Here is a 25,388-nt window from a genome sequence, read left to right as displayed (position 1 = left end):
CTATTGAATTTTTTTTTAATCTTATGTATCCGGGGTTCTGAAATTCTCCTCTATCTGTATGTCCATAGTTCTCAAAATTTGGAAATTTTTCGGCTATTGTTTCCCTTAAGACTTTATCCATGTCATATCACAACCCTCTTCAATCCCAATGATTATTCATTTGGTCTCTGAATGTTGTCCCTGATTATTTTTATACTTTGGTGGTGTTTACCTATTTGACATTGTTTGGATATTAAGGCCAGCGAGTTGGTCTCCCAGCACTGAGATTTTGTCTTCAGCATAGTCTATTCTATTAGAGAGACTTTCAACTGAACATTTTATTTGATTGTTTTTCATTTCCATTATTTCTGTTTGGTTCTTTTTAATATCTCTATTTCCTTGTTGAATTTCTCATTCAAATCCTATACTTACTTCCTTAATTCAGTATTTTTCTTTGTTGTCTTAGAATCCATGATAATTTTCGTAATCATTTTTTAAATCCATTATCTGAATTTCTTCCACATTAACATCTGTGGAGACAGTTGCTGATAAATTATATACTTTAGGAGATGATGTTTATAATATTTATTTTACTGCTATTTTGGAATTTATACATCTGTTGATATAAATTTTTCTTCCATTATTTTATGGGGGCCTTTTGGGGTCAGAACCTTCTCTTGTCAATGTGTCCTAGAGTGTTCTAGATAAAGACCCATCATAGACTTTTATGTCAACAGCCTTTGTGTTAATTTGCTTATATTTGATGTAGAAGTAGATATCCATAAGAGGGATCTGAGGGACCCCCATACCCTCAGGTATGGGCTAGGGCTGTTAGTTTGGAATTGTTGTTTGGGATTTTTGTCTCTTCTATTTCCTATATTTAAGTATCATTGAAGTTTGAATGCAGTTTCTTTGTAGAGAAAGTTGCACTCTTTCCTGGCTGGATTTCAGCAACAATCTCTGTAAATTTGTATTTTCCCTGTAGATTTCCATACCCTCACAGAAATGTGGGATGCAAACAATAGTAACAACAACAAAAACATAGCAACAAAAAAAGCAACCAATATACAGCATTAAAATAAATACCTGTGGCCTACTATAACATCTACAACACTGTTTACTACAAAACAGGCATGATGAGGCCAGCAATTGCCAATAGCAAAAACAACAAATCACCATGAACAAGATCTGGCATAAACCTGTGAGTGTCAACTATGGCAACCACGGTACTAATATCTGCAATGAAATGACTGGTTAAAATTAGAAAAAAAATGTAAATGGAGAAAGAGAGAACAAGAGAATTGGCTATTGGTAACAGAATAGGAAAATATATAAAGAAAAATAATAAAAATATAAACAATCACAAAACCCGATACACCAAAAGACAAGATGAGTAAAATTAACTATCACAAAAATTGCTAAAAAATATTAAAAAACAAATATTTGGTCAATCAACACAGTAAGACCACACACAAAATAGAAAAGAAAAGGAAAAATAGGCTTAATAAAATATGAAAGAATCATCTCCAGTGAAGTTGTCAAAACTATCAAAAAGGATGGATAGTCACTGCCTATGCACAGCTATCCTCCTTTACATTTTCTTTTCTATATTAAAGTATCTGTTTTCTATATTAAAGTATCAATGAAGTTTGAATGGAGAGAGAGAGAGAGAGAGAGAGAGAGAGAGAGAGAGAGAGAGCATGCAAACTGAAGCTGGTTGAAATAGCTCTCAGCTTCTCTTCCCACCAGTGTAAGACAAGATGCAATGGGAAGTAATGTCAATTTTTTTTTCCAGAGACCAAAATGATGCCCTCCCAAAGTAGTGTTGCTGCAGAGTTCTAAGAGGGCAGTTCCTGTGGCCAAGGCTTAGTTCTAACCAGGACTTATAGACTTTGTGAGATGCTATCTGCTCTGGAGAGGTCAGACCAACACGCTATTGGGACCAGGAAGATGTCAATCTCTGCTGTGAGTCTGGATCTCAATAATCTCCCAAGAATTATAATTTTAGAGCAGGGGAGACAATCCTCCCAAGGATGCTACTGACCATGAACACAGCCTTCCTGGCCTTAGTCCCTGACTGTATTTCCAACCATCTATTTATTTTCCTGACTAACTTCAACTCATCACATGAGCTACCAGACTGGATGGGGAAGAAAGTTGTTGTCCCTTCCAAATTTAAACTTGACTATCGCAAGGCATCATTTTCTCTGTGCCTGTCCCACTCATGGTTTGTTAGGTACACCCTAAGCCATATGGTAAGCATGTGCCAGGCTGGCAATGTTTGCTACAGTCTCCTGGCCTCCGTGTCAGCAAGGTGCAACAAGGCCTCCTCAGGATGGCTCATATCTAAGTTCTACCCTTGACAGTAGAGACAGATAGAACATTTAGGGGACACCAGTTCACTGTGCAGCCTCAGAACCTAGCTAAGTTCAAAATGCTTTACTGATATACAGATTGTTCTGTATCAAATTTGTCTATTGTGTCTCTCTCAGATGTATTTGTATCACCCTTTCCTTCTGCGGTGAACCAGAACCACTGCCATAGCTGGCTTGGCTAGAATGTATGTTTTTCTTTCTTTTTCTTTCAATGGACTCAAATTTCTGAGACTCCAGGAGACTCTGATTTTCCAGTATTGAATTTCACTGAATTCCTTCTGTTACCCACCTCTCTGAGCAACAGTCTTCCTGTTGCCTGCATCACAAAACCATGGAACAATGATAAATGCAGACTTCCTTTCAAGACATAAGAAATTTAACTAAATAATGTGCAGGCATCAGCAATATAAGTAGGTTAATTAATGTGTACATGTTATGATTCATGCATATATGCAACATAAATTTTATTTAACACTATAAACATTCAAATGACGTGTTTATTGTATTTCAATAATCTAATAAATATTTTTCCTAATTTTAATAGCACATTACATCTGAAAGAAGTCTAGTCCATTAGCTAGTCCATTATATAGTTGATTATAGAACATTAACTAGAATAAGAACCTTCACAGCTACATCTGACTCCATATCACATAGTTTTGTTGTTGAATGCTAAGTTAGAGCTTATTTTATTATGTGAAATGCTTTAACTTATCTTCTTCACCTACCTGTGACCCATAGCAATGTATGTCATTTCACCTACTATCCTTCTTTTATTCCATTATATTTTACCCCCTATTTTTTCATGATAGATGAAAGAGTATTTTGGCATTTGGGAGTAGAAATAAATTCCTGGGTTATTTACCTGTGTAAAGATGAGTGCTTTTGGAAAATAGATAAACTACAATTCACTAATAAAATAATAAAATAACTAATGTTTTCCCAAAATAGTCTCTCCTTTCTTTTCAAGAAAGCAGTTTTTCACTTTGTAATTTTGAAATGGGAAATAAGAGAAATACCAAGTATGATGTCACTGAGCTTCCTATATTCTACCTGCATATAGGGAAGAGTAATTTTCATGGTGTGGGGAGGGCTTGATAATACATACCTGCAAGCCTATTTACAGTTTGTAAAAGCACTGTATGCCTGGGATAGAAACTTTGTAACTGTAGCCATATGACACCAATATAACTCGTTGAAAAATATCACATTCACTCTAAAGAGGTATTTGGCATCATTTTGACAATAACAGGTTGTTTGCCTGAATTCAACTTTATTTTACCGATCCAAGTATGACAGGTTCTTGTGTGTTCAGATGGCCTGCAATATATAATTAGAGAAAAGATCTTATGACAAGCCGAAACTTACTTAAATTTGTTTCTATTTTATATCACGAATTGAAAATAAGTTCTGCACAAGATCTTTATAAAGATGCCCCTAGTTCACCCTTACTTCAGAAAATTAGCTTCTTCAAGGTCAGCAATGACCACTTTGTTAGTAGCCTGAATAAATGCTACTCCATTCTTGCTTACCTGACAATACTTAGTATATGATACAGTTGACCTCTCCCTTTAAATCAAGAGAAACCCAAAGTACATTTTTCATGATATGGCACTCCCTTGATTTCTTTTGATGATTCTGGCCTCCATAGAAATTTGCTCTTGGTTCTTTTTACATTGTTTTATTAAAAAAAAAAATTCAGTGATCTGTGCTCTATTCCATCATCACACCATGTGTACTGCTTGAGCAATCAAATATAATACAATATTTATTTCCATCATAATATTTTAAAGACACCCCTTTCTGTTATGTTATTAATAAAATTTATTTCATTATAATAAATCATACATACAATAACAGATGCAAATGCTATTTGTAAAGACTGCTTAATTGTTCTTAATGTACCAGGTGCAAATACCTTAGCATGTATCTTTGATATAGTGTTTCTGGCTTCTTACAAGGATCCTCCAAGCGGCCAAAGACAATTAGGATTTTGATTTCCTTTGACATAAATTAGTTTCGCTTAATATTTTTATACATAATTTGAAAAGAATTCCATTATACGTGCTCTTTTTGTTCTGGCTTGTTCTGTTTCTCACTCAATCTGTGAGATGTCATATTATTTGGGGCAACAGTACTTCATTCATTAATATTTTAATTACTGTGCAATGTTACATTGTGTGTGAATATTTACAGAATTTATGTATCAACTTTCCCATTGGTATACATCTGCATTGTGTTTGAGTTGTCAATTACTGTGCTATATATTATCCACAAGCAAAATAACTTAAAACAAAGTGTATTATCTCACAGGTTTTTTTGACCGGGAAACAGGGAGTGGTTTATCTCAGTTGTTGTGGCTCCAACCTCCAGTCAAGGCTTCCATCTTCTTAAGATTTGACTGAGGCTGAATGTTACACTATCAAGCTCACTCACAGGCTTGTTGGCTGGTCTAACTTTCTTATTAACTGTTGCTCTGAGACTCCAGTTTCTCACTACATGGTTCTCTCCACAACAGTGCCCAGCCTACAACAATTTGGTTTCCTCAGAGTTAATAAGAGAAAGCGTGAGAATCTTCAGAGATACATTTTTATTTGCTGATTGTTAAAGTTAATGTAGTTTTTTTTAAACCAAATCATGCATAGAATTTACTAAATTTATACTCTATTCCCCATTAGGTGTTATGTAAATATAATTTTCTCTTCTGTATCAAACTGCTTTAAAAACAGCCTTTTTGATATTTCTATAGCCTCTTTTCCAGTTTCTATATTTTATACTCAGATATTTTAGTGTTTTTCAAGGTATTAACTTCTTCTTGATTCATAGTACTAAAATACATTTTACCTCGTCGCTTTGATATTTGTATTCAGGACATCTCCTGAAGTAACTCTGCTCATCATTGAATTCTAAGAGACTAAATAGCATGAGTGCTAAGTGGCAATTCCAGAATGTCTATAGACAAAGGTCTTGAGGGTAAAATGAAAACTCTGCCTAGGGTTGAAAATTTGGATCTATACTGTAAAACACAAGATATTAAATAGACAAGAGGTGTTTCTACTAAAATTCGGTGGTGGGTACAACCATCACTTGTTTTTACCACTTTCCTCTCAGAAAGCTTTAGGGGACTACCAAAATCTAGATGAGTATTTTTGTACATGTTCTGATAGCACCTTCTATTTTTCTCATTTTGCAGTTGCATATTTAAATTCTATTTCTGTGTGTTTGTGTGTGTGTGTGTGTGTGTGTTTGTGGTGGGGGTTAATTTATATTCCTTACATTAAACTGTAAGCTCTGTAAATCCCCATTCTATAACTTTTCTCAGTATTGCTTATCACTAACTCTTATTGCAGTATTTTGCAATTAAAAATGCTCCATATTTTTATTTTGAATAGTAATAAATGGCTCTAAGACATTTCAATATTTTCAGCTACTTGTGGTAATTGCCTTGGAATATCATACACACACAGGAGTTATAGAAATAGCTGTATAATTATGAATAAGAACAAAAAATTCAATTTAAATTTCTGCCTGTCACTAACTGCTATGTCACGACAGATTATGTTAATCTATGTTTTCACATAATTTTAGTAGGATTCCAGGCACTAGAGTTAGTCAATATTTGTACCTTAGGTGAATATAATTACAATGTTGCACAGCTGTTAATTCAGTTTAATAACTTAATGTGTTGACAACAATCAAGCTCGTTATTTATTTGGATAATGTATTAGAATTTTTTAAAATTCCAAAGCTTTTTATCATGCCTATTTTTATTCTACTAAGGTCAGATTTGGCCAACTAAGTTGTCAGTTTCTGAAGACATATGATAATGTTAATAATAATAATAATGGGGACTGGGGATTAGCTCAGTATAGAGTGAGTACTTGGCCAGAGTACAAGAGACCCTGGGTTCATTACATCTCCAGGACCAAAACATAACCCAAAACTTGAAGCCGACTCCCACAAAACAAAACAAATAAAATGAAAATAATGCAGTGTATTGTTTCATTAATACAGTTTATGTAGTAAGATATCTTATTTAAACACAGATTTGGGATATATTTATTTATCTATGATTGACTCAGACAGACAAAAATACATAAGCACAAATCATATTCTCTAATATGAATCTTAGAGCCAGGTAAATTAAATAAAACCTTAGTTATTACAATTGTATTAATATAGAATCTTTGGCTTTATTTCCACCAGGATAAAGATTTTTATTGTGCCTTTTACATCAATATTTAGAAATTCCTTTTTTCATGATGTACTTTTTAAAGGAAATTGATACTGTGTGTATACTTATAAAGAATGATCACCCATATAACTACAGTATTTCTCAATATTTTAATATTAATTATGGTGTGATTCCTATGCAAAAAGTTTCTTGCTCTCTACGGGAACTCCTCTGCTAGTGTTATATTAAATTGTAAGTCATAGTTTGCAAATTTAAATTTCTAAGGGGTTTAAAAATTCAAAATGATTGAATAGTATATGGCATGAACAGTAGATTGATGCCTGAGATGTTGTTTACATGACTCAGAGATTAATTATGATTCATATTTAGAAATATGAATGACTTTAATGTCAGCTAAACCCAGGTACCAAAGAATATCAACTAATGCTGAAAGTAAACGTTGATATTACTTACTTTTAAAAATTATTTTTATTTCTTGCTGTACTTGGAATTGAACATAGGGATAGTCTACTACTGAGCTACGTCTCCAACTGCCTCCTCCCCTTTTAATTTTATTTTCAGATAGGCTGAATAGACTGGGTTAAATTGCTCAGGCTGGTATAAAATTTGTGATCCTCTTGTTTCAACTTCCTGAGTAGATGTGTTTATAGCTGTGTGCTACTGGACTGTGTCATTTTACTATATTTTAAACATTTGTTTTTATAATTGTCAATTTTTAGGCCCTTTTCTTGTCAAATTTTAGACTTTTTTTTCCTCTTAGTTTTCAGTCCACGTATTCATAGAACTACTGACATTTATTGTTTGTTTCATTGTAGACTTTTTCCTCTACTGCAATTAATCACATTTCCATCTCCTCTACTTTTATTTCCATTTTGAAGGGTCAGAAATTGCAAGGAGAGAAATTGTAGTGTATCATCATGTCATAACAAAACAATATAATTTTATGAACAAAGTTGCTGTGTTACTAGCTTCATGAAATTTCACTAAAAAGCATCTATGAATGGGATTTTCCCACATACACAGACTGAACTCGTTTGTACATATTAGGAAACTGAGGCACAGAGATCTTAAATGACTAAGTCACAAGATAAACTAGTTGTGAAGCTCTAATTGCAATACAGGAACAAATACTTCCCTTCTTTCCTCTTTCTTAAATCTGCCTATTTATTTACTTCTGGAACATTTTCATTTAATATCCCTGGTGTTTTCATTGTCCAATTGAAAATGTTACTAATTTACATAAAAATAGATCTTAGAGATGTAACTTAAGATAAGCAGTAGAGATTGACTAGTACATTTTTCAAAACGTTCTTCTTTTGGTTTTACAGTAATCTTAGTCACACTTACTCCCAAGCATCTAAATTTGAGTCTTTCCAGGCAAAGACAGAGGAATATTCAAAGTTGGTGAAAGTATGAATTATTTAGACCACTTTGGTACCCAGCATGATAGTCCGTCAAAATTTTAAGTAAAGATATTCAGCAATTTTAATTTTAGATTTTTTTAATTTACAAAAGTATATAATAAAACATGAGACCATTTGCTATATGTAGAATATTCATAAAATATCATGATACTTTTGATACATAGAATACTATACATATTAAAAACAAAGAGGCTGATCTACCTGCCAATTTCAAAAGACTCCATGAATTTAAATTAAAAATACAAGCATGTTGTATATTATAGCCTCATTGTAAATTATAACAACTGCATGTTTATACAAACTATATATAAATATGTATCTACATAAATACTTTTAGAAAGTTAGGAATAAGATTATCTTTTCAGTTATTTCTGGATTAAGAAAAGATTTGGAGACACAGGGTGCAAGATTAATGTTTTTTTTTTTTTAATATAGACTTCATTTATTACAGAAATACTAGGTTTACTACAAATTAAGTAGAAAGTACAGCATTCACATATACTTACTAAGATTTAATTTTAGTTTGGACTTTCCTAAGGGGTGTGTGTGTGTGTGTGTGTGTGTGTACAAAACTTTTTCTCAAAATTTGTTAATAGATGAAAGGTTTAAAACATGATTAAAATTATTACCAGCAAGCAATCAAAATTGAATCAATGCATGTATCTTTCCTGCTTTAGTTTTTGTATATATGATATTTAAATTATAATGTTAAGACTTTGCTATTTTGTCCTCTTTCCATTTCATATTTTTTTTCTTCTTCTTATCACTTAGGCATCACACATACAAGCACAAATCCCTTGATTAAAAAAAAAAAAGAAAATAAATGATCAAATTTTACATATATTCCCCAGGTATTGGTGAAGGAGAAAATAAAAGGGCACATGGTTTGGAATTAAAAGCCTAATGAATGCTCAAGGTACAAGGCTATTGAGTTGCCACCCACCAGAGGTTACCTTCTTAGCATCAACAGCTGTCATCAGTGTTTAAGATTCATTACAAATACCACACTTTCAATAATGTTCAATCCATTAGCTGTGGAAAAACTTGGTCCCCACTTCTTCAAATTCTTATGACATTTATAATCTCTATTAAAGTGAGTAAATTACATTTTCTTATTTTTTCCCATGGTATGTTCTAGCAATATCCTCAACTATATTGAAAGTTTTCCTGAGTGTAGAAATTAGGTTTAAAACTCATTTAATTTTCTCACAGATTTTATTGATGAAATTTCTATTTTATTACCAAGCTCCCTCTTTTTTTCCAAAGAATACTGTTTCCTTTTCCTTTTCCCCCTCTCTCTGCTTCCTATAACCTGCAACATGTGTGCTGAATGGGAATTCTTCTTTAGGCATAATGATATGTTGGGAGATGGAACATTTCATTTTATTGACAGGTACAATTTTCAACATGTAACTCAATCCAAGCCAGAAACTTCATCTAATAATTCTGAACTAGATTTGCTAAATACATATAAGATCTAAAACAATTTTAGTGGTATGGAGAAATGCATTTGGCAGAATAAAAATTGCTAGTAAATGATAAATAGAGAGGCCTAAATTTTGGGGTCTAGTCACTGAAATCCTGGAGAAATTCCTGGTTTCAGACTTTTACCAGTATCACTTTTTGGTTTTATAATTCAGTTTTTTGAAGTGTGCCGACATCCTTTAATTAATTCCTGTTTTTTTCTTCTTTAATTAGTTTGATTTACATTTTTGTCACTTTTGGCAAATTTGCACAATAATGATGATACCTAAAGAACAGATATTACAGGACAACTAATCATAAGTTTTATTCATTTTTAAACTCTTCCTTTCTTAATAAATTATGTCCTTAGAAGAAAATATGTTTTGCAAGTGCTTTTTGAAGAAAAAAATCACTTGGGAATTATTGGTGCATAAATACCACAGTAAGTTAAAAGCTATTGTCAAAGAAAGGTGTTTTGACATTTTGAAAAATTTGATTTGATGCTATATATAATTTTTAATAAAAGATATTTGTAATACCATCCTAACTAAAGCAGTTTTCTTCTAAGAAGTTTAAAATATATCTTACTTCACTCTTAATCTCTTAATAAAACTCTAGACCTTCAAATTCATATCAAGTCATTTTCAGTTATATTTACTTTGTTTTAAAATGAAGGTACTTTCAACAGAATAAGTATGAAAATAACCAAATTCATCATCAAATAAATTTTCTTAACTTTGTCTTCCTCTGGATTTTATAGAAAATCAGTACATATTTGAAATATTATTTTCATAAAATGGATAAAGTTCATTGTACTATTTTTTTTTTTTTTTTGGTACTGGGGATTGGACCTAGTGATTCTTTATCATTGAGCCACATTCCCAATCCTTTTAAATTTTTATTTTTAAAGAGGTTCTCACTCCTGCTTCAGTCTCCCACTTTGCTAGAATTACAAGCATGTGCCACTGCATAGGAAATTCTTCCTTTTTGTCTAAGGATATATTTTAAACTAATACTCTTAGTGATTCCAAAATGTTCCTTCTAAGTTAAAGTAATTTATTTTAGCAGCCATTAAGCATTTTATTTAACATAACAAAAATTAATACAATAATTTGTTCTGATGATATTTTTTCTAAAAGATGACCCCAGCATGTTTTGATAGTGGGAGTACCCCTGAGAAATAAAATACATATATATATTAAAAAAGAGAGAGCAATTCGCTAAGTATAAACTTTGTGTTTCTTGCTATATATTGCTCACATTCACTTTGTTTATTGTTTATAGGCATTGAAAAGTAAAATTTATAAGTATCTATGTCAAGAAATAAATAAGATTAAAATCAACTTCAATTAAAAATATAACTTAGTGGACCGGAGTTGCAGCTCAGTGGTAAAGCACTTGCCTAGCAGGAAAGAAAGAAAGAAATTACTTAATCCCAGGTGCAGTGTTGTATACTTGTAAATCCCAAATACCCAGGCTGTAGCATGAGGCTATCAAGTTCTAGGCCAACTGGGGCAATTTTGCAAGATTCTGTCTCAAAATAAAATAAAAAATGTGTAGGTTGTAACTCAGTGGTAGGGTGTTTGTTTAGCATCCACAGCCCATGGTTCAGCCCCTAGTATCCCTAGTAGAGCAAAAACAAATGAATAAACAAAAAATCACTTAGTATGGTACTCAAAGTCTAGCTTCTTTCATTTTTATTTTGCCTCAAGTATCTAAATCTAAGTGACTTGCATTATTTGTTGTCTACAATAAAATGCTTTTTTTTCTTTGTGAGGTGATAAGAGAGCCTACATTTTGGGAGCAATGTTTTTTTCCCTTCACACATCAGATAGACCACTAATCTCTATGGTATATAAAGAACACAAAAAGCTAAACACCAAAATAAATAAATAAATAAATAAATAAATAAATAAATAAATAACCCTATCAATAAATTGGCTACTGACCTGAACAGACAATTCTCAGAAGAGGATACAATCAAGCAACAAATAGATGAAAAAATGTTCATCATCTCTAGCAATTAGAAAAATGCAAATCAAAATTACTCTAAGATATCATCTGACCCCAGTCAGAATGGCAGCTATTATGAAGATAAACTCCAGTAAGTGTTGGCGAGGATGTGGGGGGAAAAGGTACACTCATACATTGCTGTTGTGACTGCAAATTGGTGCAGCCAATATGGAAATTGGAGATTCCTTGGAAATCTGGGAATGGAACCACCATTTGACCCAGCTATCCCTCTCCTCAGTCTATACAAAAAAGATTTAAAAACAGCATACTACAGAGACACAGCCACATCAATGTTAATAGCAGCACAATTCACAATAGCTAAACTGTGGAGACAACTCAGATGCCCTTCAGTGGATGAATGGATAAAAAAAAATGTGGCATGTATACACAATGGAATTTTACTCAGCAATATAATTGAATAAAATCATAGCATTTGCAGGTAAATGGATGGCATTGGAGAAGATAATGCTAAGTGATGTTAGCCAATCCCAAAAAAACAAATGCTGAATGTTTTATCTGATATAAGGAGGCTGACACATAGTGCAGTTGGGATGGGGAGCATGGGAGAAAAAGATGAATTCTAGATAGGGAAGAGGGGAGTGAGGGAAAGAGAGGGGGTGGGTATTAGCAAGGATGGTGGAATGTGATAGACATCATTATTCAAAGTACATGTATGAAGACATGAATTGGTATCAACATATTTTATATACAACCAGAGGTGTGAAAAATTGTCCTGTATATGTGTAATAAGAATTGTAATGCATTCTGCTGTCATTTATTATTAAAAAATTCAATAAAAAAACAAAAAATTAAAAAAGAAATATATTAATAACACATACTTGATTTTATCAGTCTGAAATATATTCCTCATATTTACTGAGACTTTTACAATGTGTTCTTATTGGATTATTTAATTTGATTCTCTTCACTCTTAAAATAAACAAGGAAGAAAGTACTCAGTCTTATAATCTGAATATTATTCAAGTAATGCAGAAGTTACTGTGGTTGTAATGTGGAAGATAAGGAAGGCATGGCTAAATATTTGTGAATAATGTTAAGCAAACTGATAGAGAAAAAAACTATTGTGATTCTTTCACTGCTTAAAAATTATTACTACTTCAATAAATAACTGACATATTCATCTATATCACTACCACTAGTACTAACATAAGTGTAAATCATTGCTTACTAAGTTCTAGTCACTTAAATTTTAGTTAGTTTCCATTGATTTTTTCTTTTTAATTAATAGATGAAGATATTTTTACTTAAAAATTAAAGTAATATATTTACAGATAAACTATTAACAGTACTGCACAGAAATTCATAGCCAACAACCAATTCAACCTGAGGTGGGTTAAATCAAGAATGTGTAAGTGTTGGATACATGACTAAATTGCAAGACTCTCTGCTAAGTGCTTTCAAAATGTCATTTTCAAATAAAATATTAAATACTTAAATATTCATATGTCTCATGAGTGTACTAAGAATTTGATTTTTTATAAATATATTTCTCTTATAAGAATGATAGCTATATTATATATATTTTAATATAAGAAGGAAAGCTTCAAAGTGTTACAGTTATATATTTTCATTTTTTTTAAATTACCTTAGCATTGCAATTACCAATTCCTGTAGTTGAACTTTGTAATAGTTTTATCAAGAAAAAGGGGAGAAATAAAGAGTAAGAAAGATGACAAGGAAATATTCAAATACCTAACAAGCCAAAAAATTAAGATTTGCAATTTGGAATATAAATGTAATTTGGTAACAATGATTTCTTTTAAACTCAGGACAATTTTAATGAATATGTATATATAATAAAATGTTGAAGCTTTCTTCTTTTAAAGTGTACCCTATACACAGATCATTTCTATGCACTTTGTATTATCTTAAATCCCTTTACTACTCTTTCCCATAACTTTTAATAGGTTATGAAACTAGAATACATAGAATTATCTTCCACCCATCTTCTGTCTTCTTACATGACTTATATTACCTTCTATCTTCTGACATGACTTATTCATCTCAAAAAAGTAGAATAAAAAGCATTTCTTTTTGGTAGAAGAAAGAGATGATCCACAATAGGGTTGTGGATAAGGCTCACAAACTGAGCCTTATCCACAACCCTATTTTTTTTTTTAAATTTTGAGACAGGGTCTTGCTAAGGTTGCTTAGGGCCTCCCTAAGTCACTCAAGCTGGATTTCGACTTGTGATCCTCCTGCCTCAGCCTCCCAAGCCACTGGGATTACAGGCCTGTGACATTGCACCCTGCCACCAGTCACTTTATTTATTTATTTTTTCTTAAAGAGAGAGAGAGAATTTTTTAGTTTTTGGTGGACACAACATTTTTATTTTATTTTTTTATGTGGTGCTGAGGATCGAACCCAGCACCCCGCGCATGCCAGGCGAGCACCTTATCTCTTGAGCCATATCCCCATCCCCTACCAGTCACTTTATTAAATCATGAAAGGCCCTTACTTATTTTCCTAAATGTCTAAAATGATGATGATATGAACTGGAATTCTGCTCAAAGACTCATGGGTTGAAGGTTTGACCCCAAATGCTGTAATGTTCAGAGGTGGGGCCCTGTAGCAGTAGATAATTCAGGAGTGTTCTGCCCTCATTAGTGGATTTAACTAATGATGAGTTCTTGGTTAGTGACATTATTCTGGGTTGATGGAAACTATAGGAGCGTGGGGCCTTGTTGGAGGAAGTAAGTCATTGGGTGTGTACCCTGGAAGGGCACTTCTTTTCTCTGGTCCTTCCCTCCCTTCTTTATCCCCACTTCCTGTCATAAAGTGAACAGATTTTCTCCACCCTTCTGCCATCATGATTTTCTTCCTTGTCTAAAGAAGTGGAGCCAGCCTATCATGGACAGAATCCTCTGAAACCATGAGACAAAAACATGTTTAATCTTTTATGTAGTTTTTTCACAGGTCTTTGGTCACAGCAATGAAAAGCTGACTAACACAACTATCTATATATTCTTTTTTATATCACTTTTAATTCTTATTTTTATCATACATTATGACAGTCATTAGACCTTCTAGATAATTTATAAATGATTATTAATAATCATCCTTGAACATTTGATTAATATTTTAAAGAAATTGCACTCACATTTTATCATTGAAATAAAATCTTCAATTATTTCATATAACAATATTTTAATGAAGAAATACTCTCTAAATTATTAAGTATCCATTATTAATTTTAAAAAGTATCTTCATTTTTAATTAGTTGAAGATATTTTGGCATCACTTGAAACTATTCTTATTAGTCTTAAACTTTCTATATCTTTTTATATTTGAGCAAAAAAGAAAAAGCTCTGAATTAGATAGATGTTTAGTTTTATCTATTGTAGACATTTTTATCTTTACTAAGATAGTTTATGAAAAGATTTTTCTATAAGTGTCATACTATGGCATCAACATTTTGTTGCTTCATAAATCACATTCCATAATATTACCTCTTTTTCATTAATGAAATAGTTTGTCTTTAAGAAATATTTATTTCCTTAAAGATTCAAAAAAAATATGTATTGAAATAATCTAAAACTAAAGGCTTTTGTGTGAAAAGCTCTGACAAATTATCTCTAATTGTATTGTAATTATTAAATTATATTCAATTATTTATAATCTCTTATGAAAAAAAAAGATGTCCAAAATCTTTTCACATTGTCATTAGAGTCTCTTCTTAAAAATCTCTTTTAATGTTTTGTTGCATACCATTTTTTATATTTGTTAATAATTTAGTCTTTTTATGTTTCATTTACTTTAGTAAAAATATTTTCCTGATTAGCTTAATTTAGCTTTTAAAATATTAGCACCTTTTTAAAATGTTTTTTCTTTAAGTTTCCTAAATATTTATTAATTTCTCATTAGTCGATTTTTTATTATATCTAGTTTTTAGCTTAGAATTAGGTAACTGTACATTTTGTGTGGTTAATTATTTCATTTTAATGTTTATTATAATTAATTTGGTGTTCTTCTTCATTATTTTTATTTATTTATTCATTTTTTCTTAATGCTGGATGGCTTTTTTATGTGTATAATCCATGTCACTGGTTTTGTTTCCTCAGGATTATTCATGCTTCCAGTTGGCTTTAAAATCTGTATTTGTCTCATCCAAATCCATTTGATTTTACCCTCTTAATTTTTTGTAGCTCTTCTTTTTCTTTATTCTCTTTTAATGATCTTCTCCATATTTATAGACATTACACATCTCATTTAAGGCACCAAGCTGTTTACTTTTTTTCCAAATAGTTGTCTTTTGTAAACTGAATCGGTGCTTAGAACTGCTTTGTTTTTTCTTTGTTCTACAGTATGTTTTAAAAATATTCCTTATGCTAGCTCATTATGCACATGTACATGTGAATACAAAATGTCTTTTCAGACTACTCTTTCCAGCAATGAATGTGGATATTACACTTTCCCACATTTTGTCAGTAAAAAATTAAATGTTTTTTTTTTTTTTTTTTAAGTGTCAGACTATAAAACAATTACTGTTCCTATCTTCTCTTGATATTTGTTGGTATCTTTTATTTCTTTCTAGTAGTGATCATCTTTCTATTTTCATTCTCTGGTAAATAAATTTACATTCATTCAAGTGTCTCCTATTGAATAACTTTCCACAAACCCTCAAGATGCCCAGGTGTAATAATTATGTCCACAATTCTATAATACTTTTTTTTAAAAAAATATTACTCCCCAGAACATAAAATAAATAATCTATTCATGAGAACCAGGATGGACAGTAGGCCCTTTGAAGAATAAGCCCAGTCCTTTTCAATATGCAAGGCCCCCGTAGCATAAGCAGAAGCTCACTTGAATTGACTTTGTATAGGAATGTACAGTTCTGAAATGATGAGTATCAATCACCAAAGAAAATTATATGGAGTCTAACAGGAAACTGAAGAGAGCAGATACACTGAGGTGTTATGAAAGAAGAGCTGGAATTTAAAAGTCTAGATCTGGTCATTCTCCTTTATGTCTGGTATGATTCAGGCATGAAGGATTGTCAGAATTGTTAAAGTTTCCCTCATTCTGCAAATATTCTGCTTCACAAATATAACTCTTTAAATAAAATTGATAGTCCCTTCTTCTATCAGTTTTCCTAGTTAAGGGCAAGAAAAAACTTTTCTTGTTATTTAACTTCATGTTCTGAGTATAGAACAGAATAGACAAAGGGCTTGGGGACTTCGGGAAGAGCAGGAGATTATGTATCATCACTTTACCTTCACTCCATTGCATTATGAATTGCTGTGGTGGAAATAATAGAAACAGATCTGCTATTTATAAATATATAATGTATGAACATTACTTGTTAAAGTTAAATTAATTATTAACAACAATATTTTAAAATAATATTTTGACAGGGATTGCAAATGCACCACCTTGTGAACTGTGGAGAAGGTATTTCAGTTTTCATAACTATTCTAATTAGAATTATTATAATGGAGTTAACTCCTAAAAGAATTAGAAGTGAAATCTTGCCAACACTGCATCAATCATGATTTCAACTTTAAGCCTGTAAAATTCTCTTTAAAATATATAACAATGAGAATTTTTAGCTGTAGGGTTGAAAATGAACTCTGGCTGCTAAGTCATACAGCTTAAATTAAGAACAAGGTTTAACCATAATTAGCAAATTCTAGATTTGTTTCAAAGCTATTTTTCATTACTCAAAGAAAGAACCATTGTATGGTTGTTCTCTATTTTCCTAACCAGATTGATTGCACAATTATTCTGTCCTTCACTTGACTGAGTTCCTATAGTCACTGAACAACCCAGAAAAAACAATCTAGCTATTTGCATTCCAAACTTAAGTTAGAATTAGAGGCCTCTGGACAAAATAAATTTTATTACTGAAAAAAATAATGGAAAGAAAAATTGGAAAAGAACAGACCACTCTATTTAAAAAAAAAATCACCTTCACTCAGACCTTTAGTGTAGATTATAATAAAAATTGGAAAAACATTGTCAATGTTTATACAATGTTGATCTTCATAATTTAACATTTTATATTTGATGTCATTCTAGACAATACAAATTGAAAAAGAAGGGTATGAGACATAATCCATGCTTCACAATACATATTTTAGAGAGAGAGGAAAGCATGTAATAAATAAGTACAGATCAGAGTTGTATGTTCTAAAAGAAAAAGGTCAAATTTGGCATTTGAACAGAGTAAAGGATAAATAAATATGACTATGAAGTGGACAAAGGCATCATGATAGAACTGAAATGAGACTTAACTGAAAGGAACATGCCCAGTGGTTCATGGAAGGCAGAGATGGTGGAAACATTGAGTAAACTGGCAGATTAGTGACCAGAAAAATTATTGATCATTGCATAGAAAAACTATGAGTAGTGTTCCAAATAGAACAGACAGCTGAGGTAGCCACAAGCAGATTCTTCACATGTAGAACCTTTTATCAGTGTCCTAAAAATATTCCTTCCCAACAATGGCAGAAATCACTTTCTTCAGATGTATATATGATATAAAATTCGAAGTATTTTTCTCATTATTAAATTGACTTACCTGTATGAAAACAATGGAATCTGAATTCATTCTCTGCAAAATGGATTATTCTTATGAGACCCCCATTTTACTTTTGACTTTAAAATTGCCTCAAAAATTTCATTGTTAAAAATCTTCTTTATCATAAAAATCTTCTTTATTATGTTTTTTAAATCACTAAATATTATGTGCCCAATTTTCTTCTGCTTATTAACTGAGAATTAAAAAGGGCATTAGAATTTAAATATAATTTGTTTGTGTGTGATGATTTTATAGCTTTATAAATACTAAAACCAAATTTTGACAATTTTTCCTTTAAGTACCATCATATTAGCTCTTTAGATTTACAACAAAAGCAGTGGATCATTAGAGGTTGGATTCTGATATCTAGCTTGCTCCAGACTTAAATCATGGGTATTAATACTTTTGCTAAAATCTAAAGGCATGAGTGTACACGTGATGAAAATCATAGCCTGGATACCCAATGGACAATACATTGCTAATTACATAACGCTGTTTGCTGTTTAATATGTGCATTTAATCATTTTTATCCTAACTAACTTACATGTTTATCTCAATTAAGGATATTTGCAATTCTTTTCTGTATGTGCCTTGGTTTACTGGTGTCTTTACTAAGCCAGATGTAAGAGATACTATATCTGATCCTTGTGTCTCTGGCTATGTCTCTTTCATCTACCATGTAAGAAGAACTAGTGTAAGGAAGTTGAGTGACAGGAACTATTCTCCAGAGTCCTTTTCTTGGGCATAGTATTGGTTCATGATTTCAGTTGGTTGAATTTATTTTAAAAATGATCTTTAAATACAGTTGATTCCTATTATCTACAGAATATATATTTTTGGACTTGCCCATCATCTAAAATTTAATTACTACCCCAAATTCAACAGTCAAAGGCTTTTAAGTACATGCATAAAATGGCAAAAATCTTGAGTCACCTGAAATGTTTATTCATAGCTGGGATGGAACAAGGCAATACAATATTTTTCATTTCAATTTTCATGTTATGAATGAGTATCATTTTTGCTCTATTTCATGACATGTTTTTCAAGCTTTTGTGTTTTTTTGTCTATGAGTTTGCTCTTTAAAATGGCTGCCAATTGTCATGCTAAAGAGCAGTCTAACATTCCTAAGAAGAGGTTGTGAAGTGCCCTGTGGAGAGAATACAGGTTACAAGCTCCACAATAGCCTGAGTTACAGTACTGTTGGTTGTGAGTTCATGCTAACAAAAAAACATCATTTTACATCCTCAGAAAGGAAAAAAAAATACACTCATCTTCACTTGAGAATATCCGAAAACATGCTTTATTGCATGTTGAAACTATGAAAAAGATGGAAAAGCAACAAAAATTCACATTCATGAGATGACAACCAATACAGTAAGTATAGTAGACAGCACTCTTGTGAGGCTGGAAACCAAAGAAATTTGTGGTCATGCTAACCAGGCTGAGGAAAATGTGAAACCTCATTCTTCTAATACTTCTTTGTAAATATTGCATACATTTTGTTATTTTTAAGAAATATGTTTTTAAAGGCATTTATTTCATATATATATATATATATATATATATATATATATATATATATATATACACAAAGCCTTGTAATATATATATTACGAGACTTTGTTTAGTTACTGAAAATGTGATTGGAAGTTCACAAACACCTAGTCTTATATTTCCTTTAAGAACAATGGTCCTACATTCACTAATTCAGTATTTGCAGCAACTTTATAAAACATAAGTATTGTAAATAAATATAAAAATAAAATAATTAAATTATCCCCGGTATGTAAATAGGGTTAATCATTTTGGAGGTCAGAAAAATTCTATCTTATTTACAGTCTCTTTGCTACTACTCCTTTATTTAATCACTAATTAAATATGAGAATAGCCCAAATCATATAATAAAAAAAAAAAAAACACCAGATATGAAATCAAGTGAAATTGGGCCTTACAATATTCTGTATTTAAGAAACACTGTGTGTCTCTTAATCTTCCTCAAATACACTAATGTATAATGGTACTCATGGTTGATAGATGAGAAGATTTGTCTGCTTAATAGATTATTTCACAACTCAGGAAGTTAAGAAAATATTATAATTTAAAAATGACAAACTAAAAAATCTAAAATTAATAGCAAATGTGTGTAGGGGAAAAATCATTTTCTTTCTATACTCTCACAACACAAAACAATTCTGTGATCCTAGATATCTGGGGGTATTTTCTCACACACCTAACAATCAATTCTGCAGTGGATACCAGTTAGCTGTCCTCTAATTCAATTCCATTTTAACACTATCTGAGGGTAGTGTCAGATCCCACAGGTTGAAGTGTCAATACTGTAACTCTGCTATCATCCTAGATACCACTAGCAAGTGATAGATGGTACCTCTGGCTGATCAGCTATAAATTGGAATTCCCTCTATGCTTTCATTAATTTGCTAGGTTAATTCAGAGAACTCAAGGAAACATTTAGGTTTACTGGTTTATCATAAACGATATTACAAAGACTACAAACAGCCAGATCCAAGAGCTAGAACAAGGTATGGGAGAAAGGCCAAGACGGTTGGGGCCTAGTTTCCATGCCCTTTTTGGGATCTACATGTGTTGATCTCTTTGGAAATCTTCGCAACTGGAAATTTCATTATGTAGACATAATTTGTAAAATCATTGGCCATTAGTTTGTTAACTGCACACTTTACCCACTTTAGGCTCCCTGGATATTGTGAGATGAGACTAAAAGTTCTAACACTCTGATTGTATGGTTGGTTCCCCTGGCAACAGCCCCCCTCTAATGTCTTCTCCCCTGGTGGTCATCTCTTACCATAGTAAAGATACTTACATTATTATGTAAATTCTAAGAATTTTAAAAAGCAGGTGTCAGGAAATGGGATAAAAACCAAATTTATACTTTACAATAAGTAAAAAGATGTAAAGGGACATATATTGAAAAATGATGAACCCCTTCCTGAAAATAACTGATTTGAGTAAAAATATATATTTGGTTCAACTGATGAGAACAAAAAGTTGGTTTTTGAGAATATGCATCTTATACTTTTTTTCATAGACCAGTGTATTCAGAAAACAAATATTCATTGAATAATTATACATTTCTATTCAGCCAAATCATTTCCACCTACCTAGTTTTTATAACCGATTTACTTTTTAAAAAGTAGTTTTTGAATTCAACTAAATGTTTCTTAAAAAAAAGGAAAATATTTAAACTATTTGCAGAGGTATTAAATGCACCTTTGTATGAAGAATGCCAACATGTTTTTCAGTATTTCTGAAAAAACACCAAAACATAGACAAAGCACACCATTAAGAAATCAGAAAAGAATATTAAATATTACTTGGGAGAAAATAGTTCATTTTCTACTTTATCTAATATTTAGTACATTCTTCAGCATATTTTCATGGATTCTTTTTGTTGTGTGAGCTCTTATAGAGATGAATAAGAGGAAGAATGACCCATATTACTTTAAAATGACAAATCCCTTTTAAATATTAACTTTTGTATCATTCTTTTACATTAAAAAAATGCATAAAAATGTTTTTTCCCTTAGGCAGGGGCATTGTCAGTCAAGTTTTCACATTATAAAATGTTTTATTTTTTAGTTATAAACCTATAAAAAAGTTATGAATCCTGAAATATGACAGACTTCATAAACGAAGCACAGGTGGTATTGTCATACAGCAGCCACTTAGAAGGTAATATAAAACTATGTGGCAACTGTATGTTTTTGTCAGTAAATAAAACTTGGGCAAGAATCATATCCAAACTAATATTTTCAAGTACAAATATACAAATATTATATTTGTATAATATATATATATATATATATATATATATATATATATATTATACAAATATAATATTATATTACTTTCATATAATTATATTTGCATAGTCATATAAAAATGTGAGAATTAGTTTGTTAGCATTCACATATATATTTATTGATAGTACTATTGTTAATTTTATATGAGAATATACAAATATATTTTATTTGTATAATATATATATATATATATATATATATATATATATATATATTATACAAATAAAATATATATAACTGCATTTTTTTCTTCTCAGACAATGTTGGATGAATATTTACAGAAAGAATACTTATGAACAAATCTGTTATTGTGTATCATGATATGGTACTCAAAAGTTGAAACACCTGTTCTCTAATTATACCCCTTTAATAGCTCTAATATTAACAGTGAAAGGCTGCCAATTTATTTTAAAATGTTTAAATTAGTTAATATCTTACATTCTAAGTATGATAAAATGTTAAGCCTCAAGTTAGGGATAATATGTTTTTTTGCCTTACTTAATTATCTACCAAAGCAAGAAATCAGAACCCTGTGTGAGTCTGTGTGTGTGTGTGTGTGTGTGTGTGTACAGATTTGTATGTCTGTTGTCTCTGTCACTTAACATGCTGCAGACCATACTTTAGGAAACTTTTTGTTAAAATATGAGATACTTTCAAAATACAACATACCTTGGAAGAATGTTGTATTTATGACTCTTTGTGGAATATTCATAAAATTATCTGAGGAAGTTAAGAGAAATGTGTTCAATAAAAATGTTTCTAGAAAAGTTTGCTTTTATGACATTTTACACAAATATCTATAAAAATTTATTCTGCACTGAGTGATAACCACCAGTAGCAGGAAACAAAATATTGAATATTGCTTTTGCATTAACAATGTTTCCTGAATTACTTTCATATAATTATATTTGCATAGTCATATAAAAATGTGAGAATTAGTTTGTTAGCATTCACATATATATTTATTGATAGTACTATTGTTAATTTTATATGAGAAAGGTTACACATAAAAACTTCCATTAGCATCATTTTAAAGTTTATCAGGGAGATTTCCGACTTAATGGTCAACTATGAAATATGTAGAACTGTGCTACATTACTGGATTACATTGCATTCTATTTGGTCTCAGATCAATTTGAAGTCTGTAGGATTGTTGACTTTGAGGGAACAATTAAAGTGCAGACCCAGTTCTGATATATAAAACTGTACTCATTAACACAGTTTCAATATTTTGAAAAAAAAAAGTTCTTATGTTTTTTAAAAAATTTTATTTTAGTTGAACATGGTCACAATACCTTTGTTTTACTTTTTATTAATTGTTTTTATGTGGTGCTGAGGGTCGAACCCAGTGCCTCATATGTGCAAGGCAAGCACTCTACCACTCAGCCACAACCTTAGCCTGGCCCCTATGTTTTAATAAATCTTTTTTGCAGCAAGGAGTAAAGGCACTTACTCCATCACTAGTAAGTTTTTCATACATTAATTTTTCAGGCTTACTTTTAAACAGTTACTCATTTACTCCATCCCATACTAACTCTTCCTTCCTTCCTTCCTTCCTTCTTTCCTTTCTTTCTATCTATAATGATTGCTTTGAAATCCATAGGAGAAAACAAATGTTGTATTTTCAGGGCACAAAACACAACAACAAAAGATAAAAATATCTGAAATAATTTTGAAAATAAGATTAATAATTGTTGAGGATAATGGGGGAGGAAATCATAAAGGATTTGTAGAGCTGTAAAAATGGTGGTTAAGAGCATGAAACCAAACATAACACAAGTACTCTACTTTAAAGGAAAATAAGAAAACTGTTTACTCAGAACCAAATATGAATGATCATGGCCCAGGAGAATTCAAATTGGTTTGAATGTATGCTCAAAAAAGCAAAAGAGTTGTAAGTAGTTTTATAGACAGAAAACAAAGGTAATTTTAAATCAACAAATTTGATCAATACCTTAGTGGGGGCATTGCATAAGCAGGTTTCAGTGAAATGGAAACATTGCACTGCTAGACTAAGATGATATTTTACTGCATTCTTCGAGAGAATTGGTGTAGGAAGGGATCTGTTTTTTGTCAAGTTCCACATAGTGACCAAGGCCAGACATATTTCCCAGAAAGTTTACCTAATTGTCACAAGACTATTCATCTTGATACAAAAGTGAGGAATAAGGACTGGTTTTCTAAAGGCCAAAGTAGTCCTTATATGATAAGCCTGCACAGGATTTCACCAAGCCTGCCTTTGCTTTTATATCCTTATTAGAGAACATAGAAGTTGACATTGCATACTCCTTCAGTGGGAGAACTATATGATATTTCTCCTTGAAATTCTCTACTCCACTTAAATAGAAAGGGCAGAAATGGGCGATGAGTAGGGGAAAGGTGGCAATATGGATCTTTCCTGCCTTCCCTTTGGAAGGCCCATGGCAATCTCTTTTAGTATGCATGGGATAGGCTGCTTTTGTTTTCTGTCTTTGAAGCTGTGGCCTCAATTCCACACCACACCTGTGTCTTTTCCCAGGATACAAAAATTAATGACAAATAATCTACAAGACATAAAAGAATGACATATCATCAACTCACAGTGCAGTAATATTTCTAAATCCGAAAAATTAGAGTTAGTGTGTTAAATTACAGTTAAATTTCTAAAATTCAAATATTTTGTACTAAGTTCATCAGTCTTTTTTATACTTTAATCTATAGGAAATAGCTTTCAGAGTATAATTTTAAATAACTGAAGATTTTATGACAGGGAATGTTTTTTTCAATATTGCAGGAAATTTGAGGCCTTATTAAGAACTGACACAGAACATTCTCAGCTAAATTTACTCTGCAATCGAAACACTAAGATTCCTATCACAGGAAAATTTTATTTGTAACCAAGATTTTTAAAATATATTTTCCTATGAAATTGTTATGGAAAATTTCTGTAAAATCAACTTGAATCTAATGTATGAAATATGATATGTCAATAGCTTTATAATGTTTTGAACAACCAATAAAAAAAAAGTAAAATCAGATTTGGAATAAGAGAAATCACATTTTAAAGGACTTTTTGTTTTGGAAAGCTGAGCCTTTGTGGTTCATAATATTGAACGATGTAGTTAAGTTTTTAATGATAAAAATTTTGTTTAGCATCAGTAATAAATTATTTTCATCTAAAAAATCTCTGAAAACTCTTATTTTTTGCTTGTTCTTTCTGTACAAAGTTACTCTACTAACCTCTGCTTAATAAACTAAAAAAATACATAGCAAACATAGTATTTTAATATGGTACTCAAAATATATTTACCAGAGTTATTCCATTTTACTATTGAAATTGAAAGATTTCATACTGATATGGTACCTTCCAATTATATACAAACTGAAAAATAAAATTCACCATAGAAAATAAAAAGCAATGGTAATTTAGTCAGACTGTAAACCTGCTAAGAAACAGATTTCACAAGGATTTCCTATGTTGATATACTTGTGTAAAGTGAGGTTTTCTTATAATTGGATAAACTCATTATATTTCAAGAATGGCTACTTAATAGGAAAGAATCCCCAGGAATTAAT

The sequence above is a fragment of the Marmota monax genome, unplaced genomic scaffold, assembly GCF_021218885.2.
Source record: "Marmota monax isolate L192 unplaced genomic scaffold, Marmota_monax_Labrador192_F-V1.1 WCK01_AAM20220418_F8-fsc00009, whole genome shotgun sequence".
NCBI classification, from domain to species: Eukaryota; Metazoa; Chordata; class Mammalia; order Rodentia; family Sciuridae; genus Marmota; species Marmota monax.
The sequence above is the reverse complement of the archived record's forward strand: the minus strand, read 5'-3'. Positions refer to the sequence as shown.